The following is an 18537-nucleotide window of genomic DNA, read 5'->3' as shown; positions in this document are numbered from 1 at the left end:
TAGCCAATTCTTTACAGATTTGACCCAAAAATAAAAATACATAATTATAATAGATAGTTATTTGCATCTAAAAAATAACAAATAATACACAATTGATACTTTATTATTTTAGCTAAAACTATTTTTATTTAGCTAATGTTTTTATAAATTTGGTCCGAAAAAAAAATATACAATTGGATCAAATAGATACTATATCTAAAGAAGAAATTAAAAATAGAAAATTGGATAAAGTATACAGTTGTATATTAACACGAAGTAAGAAAAAATACATAATTATATATATTGTAATAAATAAATAATTATATTAACGATTGAAAAATATTACATCTTATAAAGTTAATGTTTTTAATTTTTTTTTATTTTCACGCACCTAAAGGAGAGTGTACGTATCTACGCTCTGTACCACATTTACGTCCAGGAGTAACAATAATCGAATAGCCAACTTCGGGGATAATTAAGGACTACAATTTGTTGAGGGGTGTAACTGATTTCGTGCAAAGTTCAGAGATTTTTTTAACATAAGCTCCATATTTTTGGCTCATAGATTAACGTGGTCCTTTTAGAATCCATAAGGTAATTAATCCATTACAATCTTAGACTCTTACTTCCATAAAAGAAAATATGGGATGCATAGTTATGTGCTTGGACAAAGAAAGAAAGCTCACTCTAAAAATGAAGAAATAGTAAATTAATCAAAATGTAGCAGCTAAATAATACCTTTTGCAATAGTAATTTATTCTTTTCTAATATGTTGAAATCAATTGATATGATCTTTCTTATTGATCATAGAAATAGAACAATTGTATTTTGGTCTTGAGAGTTTCTTTCTTCCTTGAAGTTAGCTAATTAGGATCAATAAATTTTAGAAACTTAATCTTTTGTTAATTTTTATTTTATAACTTAAACACAAATTTTAATATAATTTTTATGTAATTTTCTAAAATTTTGTATTCGTTGAGATAGGATACATGCGCAACGGGTGTATCTTAAAACTAGTTCATTGCAGCGCTTGTTTCTTTGTTTTCCAAATTCCAACTAATAATGAAATCGTTCTATGTTTTTGTAGAGTTATTCCAAAATAATAAAAATAGCAAAATCCCACTTAAAATTGAAACTTATAGACTCTTTTATGTTTATTTTGGTTTGTCCTAAAATTTAATAAACTGGCTTGATTAATTTTAATTTTTCACTAAGGACCAGTGTTTTAAAAGGTATTTCTGGGACTCGCCCCTGGGCGGGGCACTTGCAAAACGCCCTGGGGCTCATGTATGAGGCTTAGTTCTGTGAGGCTTACGCCCCAAGCGCCCGACCCTGCGCCCTAAACATGCCTAACGCCCAACGTTCGGGGCTCGCCTAACAGTTTTAACGCAAATCACATGTCGAATTTCCTAATTAATATCGTTGACTTTTAAAATTCTTTAACAAATTATTGATAAAAATTTTATTCATCGATAGAAATATGAAGATTGAGTATAACTCTAATAATGAGACATAGTATTGCGAATTTATATCTTCACTTGTTATTGGTCGTGTCTTAGTTCATTTATCCCTCCTTGTTATACACTTTTATTTTGATATCTTAAACTAATTTGTATTTATTCATGAAGGAGTAATATTTTAATTATCGTACTAATAAGATTTTATTAATTATTTACTTTTAGGAAGGTAAAATGTGGAGTTTGATCATTTTTTAAAAAGAAATTATAAGTTTTTAATTATTTGAAAGTTAAAGACGTTATACGTAATTTGTATTAATTATACTTAAAAATCATGCTAGATATTTGTTTTCTATGAGTTCCTTTAATTTTCTTTTAATTTTTAACTTTTAATTTATATTTTATATTTTTTTGTGTTATTATGTTATTTTATTAATTTATAAATTAAAAATTTTAAAGATTCATGGAGCTTACGCCCCCTCCCCCTTTCCAGGCTTACGCCTAGCCCCATATCAAGTAAAACGCCCCACCTCAAGCCCCCGCCTTTTAAAACATTGCTTGTAAGTAGCGTATAATAGATTGTTTGACTAATTTTTTGTGGGGATGGAGCATATATATTTCACATATTTATAATTTTCTTTAATTTTTATGTAATTTTACCTGTTATAAATATTTATTGTCATTATATTATTTTATAAAATATTAAAAATTAAATACCTATGGGTCTTACGCTCCATGCCTCGAGGCTTACGCCTCGTTGAGACATATGTAAAACGCCTTGCCTTACGCCCCACGCCTTTTAAAACACTGCTAAGGACAAGCCGACTCAACACTAACCCCAAACACTCCTTCATGAAGTTAGTCATTAATTTTGTTGTGCTTCCTTTTATAAGTTTTATTTATAATGTTCTTTTCCTCTTTCTATACTTTTTGACTCTTTAATTTATTGGTTGTACCTTAGAGTGTAACCCGTGTCTTCGGCTGATGTAAACTAGAACAACGAAGACTAAATTAAGCTAAAGAGAGAAGGAAATCTAGAGACCTAAGTTACTTCTTCATTCATGAACTCCAAAATGCAAAATCCAAATACAAATACCCCGTCTTCCACCGAGAGCACGCGAAGGGTGTGAGAATTAAAAGTAAAGAACTAAAATACAATGACCAGCCAAATGTGGAAATAATATCATTCTTAAAAATAACGCAGAACAATTAAGGACCCCCGGCAAAATGTTGAGAATTAATGGTGCAATTGAGCTCGGATTGAGCTCCAATGGAGGAAAGGCAAAAACACCATGAGAAGTTTCGAGAAGTTGAGTGAAGCATAAATAAAATTTGCTTAGTTACCAAAATATATGTACAAAGTATTTATACACGTGTACAGTTGTTACCAGCTCTAACCTCCACTAACTAACACTCTAATTGCCTCATTACACAATTAACCTAACTGGTTACAAAAATAGCCTATATAGAAGAATACAAGATGACTAACTATTAAATAATCTCTACACCCCCCTCCCCCTTCCTCACCTCCAACTTGCTAAGTAAAAGGGTGTGTTTGTTCCCCGGTAAGGATTTAGTAAAGATATACGTGATTTGTTCATGAGTAGGGATGTAATGTAGTGAAATCAGACCATCTTGAAGCTTTTCTCTCAAAAAATGACAGTCCACTTCTCTATGCTTGGTTCTCTCATGGAAAACTGGATTCTTTGCAATGTGAAGTGCTGCTTGGCAGTCACAAAAGAAGGTATGGGTAGGGAAAGAGGTACTGTGAGCTCCTTAGGCAGTCATGCAAGCCATACCAGTTCTCCAACTATTTTTCTAACTTCTCTATACTCAGCTTCTACCGAGGACAAGGATATAGTAGACAATTTCTTTGATTTCCAATTGATTTGGACTATCACCAAGTAGCACTATGTAACCACTGACAAATTTCCTAGTTTCAAGGCAAGCAGCCCAATCAGAGTCACAAAAAGCTCTTACTCTATAATCTCTTGTTGTTAGATAGGAAGATGCCCAGAAATAAGTTCCCCTTCAGATATTTCAGCACATGAACATCTGCCTTTAGGTGACCGTCTTTAGGACTTTGCATGTATTGGCTCAAGTGTTAATCACTATAAGTTATGTCAGGCCTAGTTCTTGTAAGGAAGTTCAATTTCACAATCAATTTCCTATAATAACTAGGATCCGGAAGTAGTGTACCTTCTCCCGCTTTCAATTTTACTGATGAATCAAAAGGTGAGGTCACAACAGAACACCCTACACAGTCAAACTCTTTCAGAAGGTCCTGAATGAACTTTCTTTATGTGATCAGGACTCCATCCCCTTTGTAAAGTATCTCCAACCCTAGGAAGTAGTGAAGTCTACCTAGGTCTTTTATTATGAAAGTCTCATGCAGGAACCTCTTCAAGCTGTTGATTTCCTCCAAGTGAGCTCCTGTGATGATAACATCATCTACACACACATTTATAAAAGTCACTAAGTCTCCTTTATGTTTGTAGAACGAGTGAACAAACATAGAGTGCATATAACCTCTCGAACAAAGAGCTTCTGTCAAGCTTACTTGTTTTGAAGAAATCTTTATGTGAAACTTTTGCTCATTTTTATCCTTTTGTAGGATGAATTGAAGAGAACTCAATTGAATAAAATGACGATGGTGTACCCTTCTACGAGTCTTTTGCCCATAAATATCGGTTGGAAGACGTTCTTAGAAAGCCCATTGTGGATGTAGATTTTCTTCCCCATGTTGAACAAAAGTGGTCATTATTCCCTCATGCAACGTTTCCACTACTTGTTCAAGTCACCTTTTTCGAGTGCGGAGGTATAGTTGAACCGTGTGACCATTTTATCTAAAAATATTAACAGCTAGAGAGAGCATAATATTTACTTAATTATGTCTAAAATATGTTCCTAATCACATGTGTATCTAATTCTTTTTTGTTGACCAAGCGCGTGCTTGGAGATCGTTTTATAGTGGGTGGTGATGACATTTGAAACCAAGACTTCTATCTAGTTCAAACCATATTTAATTGTGTGATTATTTCATCTAGAAACTGAAGCTGCTAAAAGGAGCACAATTTCATTTAGAGCTTCAAGTTCTACTATGCACTAACGTGAAAAATCTATTGATAAATGTAACAACCCGATCGGTCGTTTTGTGTAATTGCATCCCGATATCCCTTTTTATGCTTCATACATGTGTGTTTATAGTTTTAAGACTTGCGGGGTTGATTAGTTTCGTTCCAGAAAGCTTTCAGATTGATTCGGACCATTTGATTCTTGGCTTAGAAGTCTATATTAGAAATATTAATCAAACTTTGACTTTTGTGAAAACGGACCCTGAACGGTGTATTTATGGCTTCAATGGCTTCGTATCGTGATTTTGGACTTGGGCATATGCCCGGAATGTATTTCGAAAGTCCGTAGGTTAATTTGTGTTGTTTTTCGAAATTTAGCAATTTGAAGTTGAAAAGTTTGACCGTAGGTTGACTTTTAGCTACCGAGTTTGGAATATGATTTTGGGACTTGGAATAAGTTTGTTATGGTATTTAAAACTTGTCTGCAATATTTGGCATCATTTGGAATTGATTTGGTAGGATTCAGACGTCTAGTTATAATTCTAGAGATTCGTAAAAACGTTTAGTTATAATTTTAGAGATTCGTGAACTTTACTTTGAAATTCATGCATTTTAGTGTTCGATTCGTAGTTCTAGATGTTATATTTTGTGTTTTAATCACCCGAGCGAGTACATATGATATTTTCAGACTCATGTGGATGTTTGGTTTGGAGCCTCAAGGACTCGGATGAGTTTCAAACATGTATCAGAATGGTTTTGAAGTGAAAATATGTTGTTAGTGTTGCTAATGATCAGTTATAGTAATTACAAGTACCAGCCTCGCAATTGAAAAGGTGACAGTGGGGGCTCATATGTCACAATTGTGACTACCCCTTCGCATTTGCGAAGACAGCATGAGTTTAGCTTGGTTCGCATTTGCAAAAAATGGTTTGATTTTGCGAGGATGTCTAGTTCGCAATTGCGAAGCCTCTTCTCGCAATTGCGATGATTCATGATGCTGTCAAGGTTCACAAATGCAAGCCCTAGTCTTCAATTGTGAGGATTTTCACTGTGTCACAAATGCAACAACTATAGCTGGTACAAAGGGCAGGGAGACGGGATTTTCAACACGTTCTCTCATTTTAGAACCCTAGACTCGATAGGAGACGATTTGGAGAGGGAATTTTCACCTACAAACTTTGGGTAAGTAATTATAATCTATTTCTAATCATATTCCATCAATATATCTTAGATTTTAACATCAAAATCATGTGAATCAAAGTAAAAATTTGGTAAACCTTACTATGTTTTTGAAAAATAAGAATTTAAGTTTTGAGAGTCGATTTGGACACGAATTTTGAAACTAATCATATATATGGACTCGTGTGGTCATGGATAGTCATAATCTACCATTGGACCCAAGTTTTGACCGGGCGAGCCCCGTGTTGACTTTTGTTGACTTTTTGGGAAAAGTGTAAAGATCAAAGCTTTATTTATTGTTATATTTTTCTCTTGCATTGGTTGATGATATTAAGTCAATTTTGGTTAGATTCGAGCCGTGTGGAGGTGAGGTTTAAGGGAAAAGCGATTTTGAGGGTTGAATTGGCCTAGTTGAGGTAAGTATCTTGCCTAATTTTGTGTGGGGAAAACTACCCCCTTACGATTGGTATTGATTGATGCATTTTATGCTATGTGAAAGCCGTGTATGCAAGGTGATAAGTGGGTACACGGGTTGTACGTGGTATTTGACCGATTTAGGCTACTTAGACTCTTTCTATGCTTTAATTAAATTATCATATCATGTTCTAAAATCTCATAGTCAATTCATTCTTACTTGTGTTTGTCTATCCTTAAATGCCTTAAATGACCTTTTTAACACTTGTTCTACATCTTACTTGATAAACTACTCTCGTACTTTAGTTGAACTTGTTTCACATCTTATTATTACATGTTATCTCTTTCATTATTGATTATCATTACTTGAAGTCATTGTATGTATTATCTATTTCATTGTTGATTATCGTTATTTGAAGTTATGTTACAAGTTATCTATTTTGTTGCTATTATCCTTATTTAAAGTCATGTAATCTCTTTCATTGTGAGTTATTTGCATTTAGCTCATGGTTACACATTATCTTTCTCATTGTTGAATTATTGGTGTTGAAGTTTTGAATGCCATATCACTTTCAGGTGAAGTTTATAATAGTTGAGATATCTTTCTTGCTGAGAATTTTAAATTCATTGTTATTGTTGATATTCTTATACACGTTGTGGTGGAGCCATGGGCTATTGTTGTGGAAACGTTGATATTATTGATTGTTGGCATGTTGTGATAAATGGGCATTTGTGATGCGAGTTGTTATTGTGATGTGATATTGACGCACATGCGACTGTATAAGGCTTGGGGTTAATGCACATGCGGTGGTTTAAGGTGTGACTTATGTGCATGTTGCTTGTAGGGGAACTACGTGAAGCCACGCGACGTCATAATGTGGGCTTAAGTGCATGTAGCTATTTTGGGAAAAACATTTTTCAAAACTATTTTAATGTAAGGCTCAAGCGACGGTATAAGGAAAGATTGTGATTGAGATTGTGAATTGTGAATATGAGGAAGTACCTCGGTTGTGATTCTTTATATATACACGAGGCGGTACCTCAGTTGTGATTCTTATTATACACGAGGCGGTACCTCGTTGTGGTCCTTCTTGTTTATTCATGTTGCTAAGAGTTTTGGTTGGAACTCCTTATTGTTTTGTTCTTGCTTGTCCTATCAGTTGTTGACCGTATATGCTCATTGTGAATCTCTTTACTTGTTTCCTTTATCCGGTATTAGTTTTTACTATTAACTTGTTTCGCATCTGTTATTTTTTCACTTTCCATTATTATTCATTCGTATGTTTTCATACTATTTATTTATATCCTAATAGGTGTCTTGATCTGGCCTCGTCACTATTCTACCAAGGTTAGGCTTGATACTTACTAGATACCGTTGTGGTGTACTCATACTATATTTTCGTATATCTTTTTGTGCAGATCCAAGTATGTCTGCCCGTGCCGGATGCTAGAGTTGATTTGAGTTGCTTTTTTTAGAAGACTTCAAGGTATGCTTAATCCACGTCTGGCTTCGGAGTCACGTTCTTTTACCTTTACTCCTATTGTATTTTTCATTCAATAGTTCATACTTTAGCTTACTATGTAGAGCTTATGACTCTATTCCACCGGTTTTGGGGAATGTGTTGTTGAGATTCTATTCTCGGAAGTTTATATGAGTTTACCAGACTTGTTTTAGTATTTTGTTACTTATATATGTCAAGTTGTTATCAAATTTTAGTCTTACCTAGTCGTAGAGACTATGTGCCATCACGACATCATACGAAGGGAAATTGGGGTCGTGATAAGTTAATATCAGAGCTCTAGGTTCATAGGTGTTATGAGTCATAAGAAGGTTTAGTAGAGTCCTGCAGATCGGTAGGAAGACGTTTGTACTTATCTTCTAGAGGCTACGGAACTATTAGGAAACTCCACTTCTTTGATTCCTTATTGTGCGAATTGGTTGACTTCGAAAGCTAAAACTTTGACTTTTTATTTTCTCACATATAGCGAGGACACACACTTATGGATCTGATGATTAGGCACACGCGCCCCCTGCTACAGCCGTGAGAGGTCAGGGCCGGGGCAGAGGCCGAGAAGGGGCACGTGATGCAGCCAAAGCACTTGCTCGAGCTGCGACAGAGGAGACACCAGTAGCTCCAGTTGGGGGGCAGGCACCCGAGGCACCTGTTGCCATCCCTCCACTTCAAGAGACCCTCGCGCAGTTCTTGAGCGTGTTCGGTACCTTAGCTCAGGCGGGGTTAATTCCACTTGCACCAGCCATATCTCAAGCTGAGGGAGGAGATTAGACTCTCGCGGCCCGTACCCCAGAGCAGCGGGTCCATGTTGTTCAGGTCCTAGAGGTTATACCAGTAACAACATGTTGTTCTGGTTCAGCCAGCGGTTAGGGCAGCAGCATCTGAGTAGGAGAAGCTTAGACTTAGGAGGTTCAAGAAGTACCATCCTCCTACTTTTAGTGGTTTGGCCTCAGAGGATGCAGATGGTGTTCTAGAGTGTCACTGTGTTCTCCGCACCATAGGCATTGTGGAGATGAGAAGAGTTGCTTTCACTATGTTCCAGCTGTTGGGAGCAGCATATCAGTGGTGGCAGGTGTACGAGGAAGGTAGCATAGCCAATGCAGCGTCATTTACATGGACTCCGTTTTCAGAGTTGTTCTTGAGAGAGTTTGTTCCTCAGACCCTAAGGGATGAATGGTTCATAGAGTTTGAGACGTTGTGCCAGGGTACTATGATAGTGTCAGAGTATGCTGTCTGATTTAGTGATTTTTCCAGGCATGCACCTACCTTGGTTTCCACATTCAGAAACCGAGTCCGTCGATTTATCAAGGGGCTCAACTATGGTATTAGATTCAACATGGCCCGAGAGTTGGAGACAGATACCCTCATATCAAAAGGTGGTAGAGATTGCACGGAGGTTGGAGGGTATGCGGGGCCATGTGAAAAAGGACAGGGATGCCAAGATGTCTCGAGGTATGGGAGGATTTAGTGGTAGCCATGCTGCAGCTACAACCCGTCATGGCATAGGCTATGTGAGCCGTCCAGTTGAATCAACACTTTCAGCTTCTAGTGGTTCTCCATTTATTTCGAGGTCGCATGTTACATACTTTGCTCAGCGATTTTCTAGTGCACCTCCTGCACGAGGTGCCTTCAGCGGTCAGTCTAGCTGACTAGGCTCGAGCCAGTCCCAGCAGCCACGCCCACTGAGAGCTTGCTTTGAGTCTAGTCTATCACATGGTTAGAGATTTTTCCAGACTTAGGAGGGGTGCACCTCCGCAGACCACTCAGGCTTCACGAATGCAGTCAGGTCCACAGGCTTCTCAGGCCATGATTGCTACCCCTGTTGCCGCTCCACCGCACAACCATCTAAGGGTGGGAGACGGGCGAGTAGAGGTATCCCTATAGGGGGAGGCTAGGCCAGGCCAGATTCTATGCTTTTCCAGATAGGACGGAAGCAACTGCTTCAAATACAGTCATTATAGGTATGGTTCCGTTTTTCCATTGACATGCATCTGTCTTATTTGATCTGGGATCCACTTATTCATTTATGTCATCTTACTTTGCTCCGTATTTGGATGTATCTCGTGATTCTTTGAGTTCTCTTGTTTATGTGTCCATGCCTTTGGGAGATTTTATTATTGTGGACCATGTGTATCGGTCGTATTTAGATTGGTGGTTCTGAGACCAGAGTTGATCTATTGTTGCTTAGTATGGTAGACTTTGATGTTATCTTGGGCATGGACTGGTTGTTATCTTATCATTATTGTCATGCCAAGACCGTGACATTGTCTATGCCAGGTTTGCCACGGTTAGAGTAGAGGGGTACATTGAATTTTGTTCCTATCAAGGTTGTGTCATTTCTAAAACCTCGACGGATGGTTGAAAATGGGTGTGATATTTATCTATCCTTTGTGAGAGACGTCAGTTCTGATACTCCTACCATTGAGTCAGTCACACCGGTAGTGAGAGACTTCCCAGATGTGTTTCCAGCAGATCTTCCGGGTATGCCGCCCGATAGAGATATCAATTTTGGTATTAACTTATTGTCGGGCACTCAGCCTACTTCTATTCTACCATATCGTTTGACCCCAGCGGAGTTGAAGCAGGTGAAGGAACAGTTGCAAGAGTTGCTTGATAAAGGTTTCATTCAGCCTAGTGTGTCACGTTGGGGTGCTCCAATCTTTTTGTAAAGAAGAAGGATGTTTCTATGCGCATGTGTGTTGATTATCAGATGTTGAACATGGTTATAGTGAAGAACATGTATCCATTACCACACATTGATGACTTATTTGATCAGCTACAAGGTGTCAGAGTGTTCTTGAAGATTGATTTGCGGTCAGGGTATCATCAGCTAAAGATTCGTGATCCGGATATTTCAAATATTGCCTTTAAGACTCGATTTGGTCATTACGAGTTCCTTGTGATATAATTTAAGCTGACCAACACCCCTGCAATATTTATGCACCTGATGAACAGTATAATCCAGCCATATCTTGATTCATTCGTCATTATGTTTATTGATGCCATCTTGGTGTACTCCTACAGCCGGGAAGATCATGAGCAGCACCTGAGGATCGTGCTCCAAACCTTGAGAGAGAAGAAGTTGTATGCAAAATTTTCAAAGTGTGAATTCTGGCTTGATTCGATGGTGTTTTTGGGCCATGTGGTATCGAGTGAAGGGATCAATGTAGACACGAAGAAGATTGAAGCAATTCAGAGTTGGCCCAGATCGTCATCAGCTACTGAGATTCAGAGTTTCCTTGGTTTGCCTGGGCATTATCGCTGTTTTGTAGAGGGTTTCTCATTTATTGTTGAACCAATGACCAGATTGACCTAGATAGGTGCTTCTTTCATATGGTCCGAGGAGTATGAGGTGAGCTTTCAAATGCTAAAGACTACTTTGACTACAACCCCAGTGTTGGTGTTGCCTACGGGTTCGAGGCCTTATACTATGTACTGTGATGTGTCATGTATTGGCCTTGGCGCGTTGTTGATGCAAGACGGTAGGGTGATTGCCTACGCATATCGACAGCTAAAGACCCATGAGAAGAATTACCCGGTCCACGACATTGAATTGGCATTTGTTGTTCATTCCTTGAATATCTGGCAGAATTATTTGTACGGTATCCCTTGTAAGGTGTTTACGACCACCTGAGTCTACAACATCTATTCAAATAGAAAGATCTAAACTTGCGGCAGCGTAGATGGTTAGAGTTTCTTAAGGAATATGATATCACCATTTTGTATCATCCCGAGAAGGCCAATATGGTGACCAATGCCTTGAGTCGAAAGGCGGAGATTTTAGGCAGTTTAGCATATCTACCGGCAGCAGAGAGGCCACTAGCCATGGATGGTTAGACCTTGGCCAACCAGTTTGTTAGATTGGATGTTTCGGGTCCTAGTCAAATTATTGCTTGCGTGTTTTCTCGGTCTTCTCTATATGATTGTATTAGAGAGCATCAGTATGACGATTCTATTTGCTTGTCCTAAAGGACACGATTCAGCACGTTGATGCCAAGGAGGTTTCTATCGGTGATGACGGTGTGTTGCGGATGCAGATGCGGTTATGTGTTCCCAATGTGGACGGGTTGTGTGAGTTGATTTTGAGGAGGCCCACAGTTCACGGTACTCTATTCATCCGTATGTTGCTTGTCACACCCAGATCTCGGGAAACGCGATCGGCGCTCAACTGAGATACCCCGACCGAGCAAGCCTGAATAATACTTTCTACCCAAACTTACTCATGAATAAATAGAAGATTCATTTCATTAATTATACAATGAGGAGGATCATGTGAACAACACTAATTCATTATCATTAGTTATTGATCGGTGCCAAACCTACACCACTATTGAGTAGCGAGGATGGTCGATGCAGTTTTACCCAAAAAGGTCGGGATCGATTTCCACAGGGAGTTAATTGATTTGGAATTAGGTATTTTTCTAAATCTAGATGTGTGTATTGTTCCTAATTGCACTTCCAAACATGATGGTGCTGATTCTACTTCTATTTCTATTTCTATTGTATGCTAAGATTAAAGCTAAGTACAATATTTTTTATGATAGCTTTCAAGTATTTAAAAGGACTAGGGTAATGACTTCTGCCTAGGTGGATATCTAACGGGTATCAAGAATCTAGGGCGAGTTTGATTTGATTGGGGTCGTAAACCCAAGTACTCACTTTATACCTCTCGGTAGTTTGAGTGATTTTTTTCAATTTGGCTTTCACAAGTCTAAATGGGTATTCATGCAATACAAGTGATATTAGCTCGAGTCGAGTATTACTATCTCTAGGTTTAACCCTTTTATTGGGGCTATCAATTTCTTGAGTTCGCCACAATTTCTTGATTGCCTAGTTTTCCTAGACTTAGTCCCTCTTTCTCAAGAAGAGCCTAAGTCACAATGGCATGAATCAGTGTTTGCAACCACTAATTCTACAATTCTAGCATGAACTAGGCTAAATATCACTAACCCATAAATAATTAATCTCTAAAAAAATCAAATACCCACACTAGGATTGGGTCACAACCCTAGCTATGGGTCTAGCTACTCATAATAATAGCAAAAATCAAAGATAAAGAGAAGATATAATCCATAATACTAAATTAAAAGACGAAAATCTAATGTTATAAGGTAAATCTTGTACAAATTTCCCAAAAGGGAAAACCTAGTCGTCTCATGTACTCAGCAAAAACATAACATAACCTAAAATTGATAAAATGATCTATTTATACTAAGCTAAAATTTATGGACAAAAATACCCCTACGAAAGTTTCGCGGTCGCGTAATTCTGACGGCGACCGCACACTTGCTCTCGCGGCCGCGTAATTCTGATCGCGGTCCGCATTTCTTCATATCTGGACCTGGGTTGAACCTTGTTTCGCGGACGGCGTAATTTCCATCGCATCCGCGTGAGAGACTTTCGCGGCCGCGTAACTTTGACGCTTAGCAACCGCGGTCCGCAAAATTCCCATCGCGGCCGTGCTGGTACTTTCGCGGCCGCATCTTTTTGTCGCGGTCCGTGTTCATCTTTGAACCCAAAAAACCATCTCTCTGATTCTTCATATAGCGGACCTCAAAATAATGGCCGCGTCCGCGCTGATACTTTCGAGGCCGCACTTTTGTGTCGCGGTCCGCATTCCACACCTCTTGGCCAGTCTTGGTTTTTGTTCAAGTTTTGACTCCTTTATGAGTTGATTATGGATCCTTTGGCTTATTTTGAACAATCGCTGCAAGCAAGCATATTAAGTTAGTTTTCGGGAATACCTTCACGCATTTTTGGCCCAAAACACAAGTAAAAGAAAGCAATTAATAGGCTAAAATCCCTACTTATCAACTTCCCAAACTTAAGCTTTTGCTTGTCCTCAAGCAAATAAGGTAATTCTCACCTCCACAAGAAAAAGAAAAGGATATTTTAACTCGCCTAAGGTGACTTCATCAAGCATCAATTGGGACTAACAATTACCCTCAACACAAATGAATTATCAACAACGTCATGTTATGACCTTTTGAGTTCCATAGTTCTAATGTGACACTAGAGCATCAAGAGTTGACTCAATTCATCAAGGAAGCTCACTCTCTCACGTAGGTCATTGTGGATCCCAAACTCCTCCTCCTCTAATCTCCATGAGCAAATCTCACTTTTTAGAATATAACACTCAAAACAAGGATTGTGAAGAAGTGCGTTCATCACTCACAAAAGAATGCCATAAGTCCGGCTCTAAGTACCATAAGCTTGCCCCGTATGTAACTTACCACTAATGTAAGCTAACTCAACTTAAAATCATATAGGGCTTTAGTAGGGATGAAATGAAGGTTTTTGGATCAAGGTAGTACATAACGAACTGTCACGACCCAAACCGATGGCCCGCGACGGCACCTGGTACCTTACTCAACCGAGTACCAACGTAACGTATCTTTTCATATCATACTATCATAGATAACTAAACTGGAGAGGCTGTCGTGAGATAAGTAGAATACAACAGGAAATACCAACTTATACTTAAGACATACGGGCCTATAAGACCAAAATAACCGCTCGTACACTGAGCATAAGCCAACAAGGCCATACAATCTTTTACGTACATGACATCTATCTACAAGCCTCTAAGGCTACATAATTTTCATAAAGGTTGGGATAGAGTCCCGCCATACCAAACAATACCCGTCTAAATCATACTAACCAAACAAGCAACTCCAAAGCAAATGGAGCGCGCCAACATCTTCTGCTGAGCTGAAAGCCTACTTGGAGGGCTCTCGACTTGTTTATCGGGTCCTGCGGGCATGAAACACAGCGTTTTCAGGTAAAGGGGCATCAGTACAAATAATGTACCGAGTATGTAAGGAATAAAAATCAGTAAATAATAAACATGAGAGAAACATGGAGTAAAAGACCTGACATGTACGTTTGCATAGCTCTGTGAATCATTTCATTTTTATAATACCATACATATGCGTATAAATGACATACCATGCATAAATATATGCGTTCATAACATCATCAAGCAAGGCATTCCATCATATCATTTCGGCCACTATGGGCAAATCATCAACGTATACCAGTTGATCAGGTGGTGGTGCGTATATAACGCCGTAACCTTTTTCCATATCCCATATACATATATACGCGTATATAACACCATATGGTCATGGGTCAATGTACATGTATAAATAAATGCAATGCATGAGAAGTACGTCAATAAAATCTCTCGGAACGTCATGTCTATATTGTATAAATACTCTCCAAAATAATAGCCACCAATATGTGTGTGTGTATATATTGTATTTTTGACCGGCAGTTATAATTATTTTCAATTGACCGTTGCTTTAATTTGAACTAGTTAGATTGGAATTTTAAAATTGGTTAAGACCAACAAGCTTGCTTTTTTCCCTCAATATTTTAATTTAATATATAGAACAAAAATAAGTTTATTTTAATGCATGAAAGAGTTGTCTAATCCTTCTAACCATTTCCACGTTCTTGTATTGATACGCTAAAGAGCTAGGTGAATCAGAAAAACATAACAACTAGGAATATAAAATATGGAGTATCAGCAATGGTAAACTTGTTTAGTGCACCTAAATTAAAATTGATTACCAGTTTACCACTTTACCTGTCACAAATTCACTAATAAAATTAGTGGCCAGCCAAGAATTTCTGAATTTTACATATTTCGGTGCATGCGAACATGTGTATAGATTCGTTGCCAGGACATATAAATATATACTACAAACTATTAATTAATTACCACAAACTATTACCAAAGAGAACAAGACAGATTTAGAAGCTCTAAGAGTTACAATTGGCTGTCTATTTTACGTATTCCGTATTTGAAATTATATACAACTACTTACTATTCCAACTAATTCAAATTTAGGTTGAGTGTCCTAGTAAGAGGAGGTAAAGTGTTCTCTGTCAAAATATTCTTAATTTTCACACTAAGACCATTATGCCTTTGATTAATGTCATAAAGTAAATTTTATTAACTTATGTATTTTTTTAGACCCATGAACAGATGATAGAATAATATGACATATGGGGAATCAAGAACATAGGCATCTCTAATATTTCTATAAATAGAGTCATTTATGAAAATTGTGCATTTACTTGTTTCGTTTGTGTCGTATAAATCATGCCAAAAGAAAGAAAGGATGGCCTTAAAATACCTGGAATAGGGAAAAATCCATATGATATTTTTAGAAAAGGTTACACCGTACTTCTTTAGAATTGCAAAATTATACGTTGCTATAATTTTAATAATTATAGATTTTTGTGTAGGAATTTGAAGGATAATGTTGCTAGTGTAAGGCTTATAATCTGATGGAAGTGTTGTTGAGAATGAAATTTGAAAAGTTTAAGGAATGGCTAATATTCTCACTCTGAGTGTAATGCCTTGATATTAGAAATGTTAGAAATCTGATTATAGTATCTTGAAAATGAACTTGTTAAAACTCATCAGAATGCTAACATCCCCACTTTTCATTATAATATTGTTTTGTATGGAAATTTGTATTTGGCATATTAGGTTACCACCTAATAAAGAATGAGTAAGAGTCATAGCTTTAGGAAGGGCTTGCTGCCACGTGGGGATGGGGGGGAAGTATAATCTTTATCCACTTATTAGGTAATTAGGTAATGTCTCGTTATCCGGTAATTAATCAATTACCCACATAATTAAGAATTGTCTCAATTTAGTTAAAATTCTACTTATTTTTAATACACTTTATACCCTTCACTATCATGTCCATGTGGTACCTTGTATGATATTAGTCCATAAATACCAGGTATTTTAGCTCGAGCCGTATTTTATTCCAAAATGTCAAACTTCAACGAAAATTATTTTCTTCAATTTGCTTACCCTCTCACCTTCACGAATTTACTCATCACTTGTTTCAATTAGCATAATGCTTATAATCGTAGAATAATCTCATTCCCGAACTTACTTCGATTAACTTACGACGAAACTTAAACGTACGAAAAATGCGGGATGTAATGTCTTATTTTCGAGCTTTCATCAATTTACTTATGGCGTACTTTTACGTACGAAAACATGAGGTGTAATATCATTCCTCTCTTTGGAACATTCGTCCTTGAATGTTGACTGATACACTTATTATTCTCATAACTCGTAGCTCTTGCGAATAATTTAACGGCAAAGGGCCAAATATACTCCTGTACTTTCGAAAATGGTCTAAGAATACCCCTCGTTATACTATTGGGCTATATATATCCTTCCCGTCATACTTTGGAATAAATATACCCTTATTTTGATGGAGTGCCATGTGTCAGCAATACATGAAAATGACCCATTTTATTTTTTTACCCGATCCGTTTTAAAAAATCTACCACCCGACCTGTTTTAGAATTCAGTTTTTTAAAGCATGTATTTTGTAAAAATTAGATTTTCTTTTTGTAAAAATTAGAAAAAAAAAGTAATTTGCAAAATATATATTTTTAAGTCTTTTCAGTTTTTTTAAAGTATTCTTTTTGTAACAACTGGAAAAAAAAATTAAAAATACTTTAAAAACTGAAAAATATATATTCCGTAAAAACTGAAAAAAAAAAGAAATTTACAAAATATATATTTTTAAGTCTTTTCAGTTTTTTTAAAGTATGTTTTTTGTAAAAACTGAAAAAAAAATATTTTTTTAAAACTGAAAAAAAAGACTCTCCTAAAGCAGTGGACTACATATGCATTAGTTTTAAAAAAAATGAAAATATTTTTCAAAATCTTTTTTTTTCAATTTTTACAAATATAATAATTTAAAAAACTGAAAAACTGAAAAATATATATTTTGCAAATTTTTATTTTTTTTTCAGTTTTTACAGAATATATTTTTTTTCAGTTTTTAAAGCATTTATAATTTATAATTTTTTAGTTTTTAGAAAAAAAATACTTTAAAAAAACTGAAAAGACTTAGAAATATATATTTTGCAAATTATTATTTTTTTTCTAGTTTTTGCAAAACAAAAAATCTAGTTTTTACAAAATATATGCTTTAAAAAAAATAAATTTTAAAACGGGTCGGGTGGTGAGTTTTTTAAAACGGATCGGCTAAAAAAATAAAATGGGTCGTTTTCATGTGGTGCTGACACGTGGCATTCCATCCAAAATAAGGGTATATTTGTTCCAAAGTATGACGGGAAGGGTATATATAGCCCAATAATATAACGAGGGGTATTCTTAGACCATTTTCGAAAGTACAGGGGTATATTTGGCCCTTTACCGATAATTTAATACTCTTATTGTCATTTAGGCAACTGTTCTCTGAATGAATCCCAAACGCTAGGGCATTCCCCTCTAAGCCTCTTTCTCATACCACAACTTTTGGTCGGAATCCTTCCAATCTCGTAAATGTTGCTACCTTCTATCATGCAGCATGTACGACTCTCACCTTGTAAGTGCGCCTTTGTGACTTTTCTTTCCTTTTTCCTCCGATTATTTTTTCAAATTATAACTCAATCGAAGGCTCAAATGTCATCCTTTATCTATCACAATTTTACCCTCATTCTACTACCAGGGCAGCATTCCATCTCTTCCAAATGCTATTAGTGTTAGACTCTTTTGAGTTCATTCAGGCTATACTGAGTTTTGTATAACTTAGAGAAACCATCAGCTTTTCTTGTTTTCATGGGTTTAATTGTGAGGACCTATCCATTATCGTCACTTTCTCACTCACCTTTTCTTATCCTTACTCCTGTCTTCGTAAAACCTTATTGCTCTACCATACTTTAGCTTGCGACCTACACATATCTATTTATACTACTTGCAACCTTCCTTCATCTTGCTTGCACCATAGATTTCCTTATTTATCAATAACATCTTGGGTAAGAACCCTTACTTCCTTTCCTTGACATCATTTTTGCATAATGTTCTGGAATCCTAGCATATCTGTAAGATTTGAATAAGTGCAATCTCATCCCTTTTCTCATTTTGTTATC

This window comes from Nicotiana tomentosiformis, chromosome 1 (assembly GCF_000390325.3).
Source record: "Nicotiana tomentosiformis chromosome 1, ASM39032v3, whole genome shotgun sequence".
NCBI classification, from domain to species: domain Eukaryota; kingdom Viridiplantae; phylum Streptophyta; class Magnoliopsida; order Solanales; family Solanaceae; genus Nicotiana; species Nicotiana tomentosiformis.
This window is presented reverse-complemented; position numbering follows the sequence as displayed.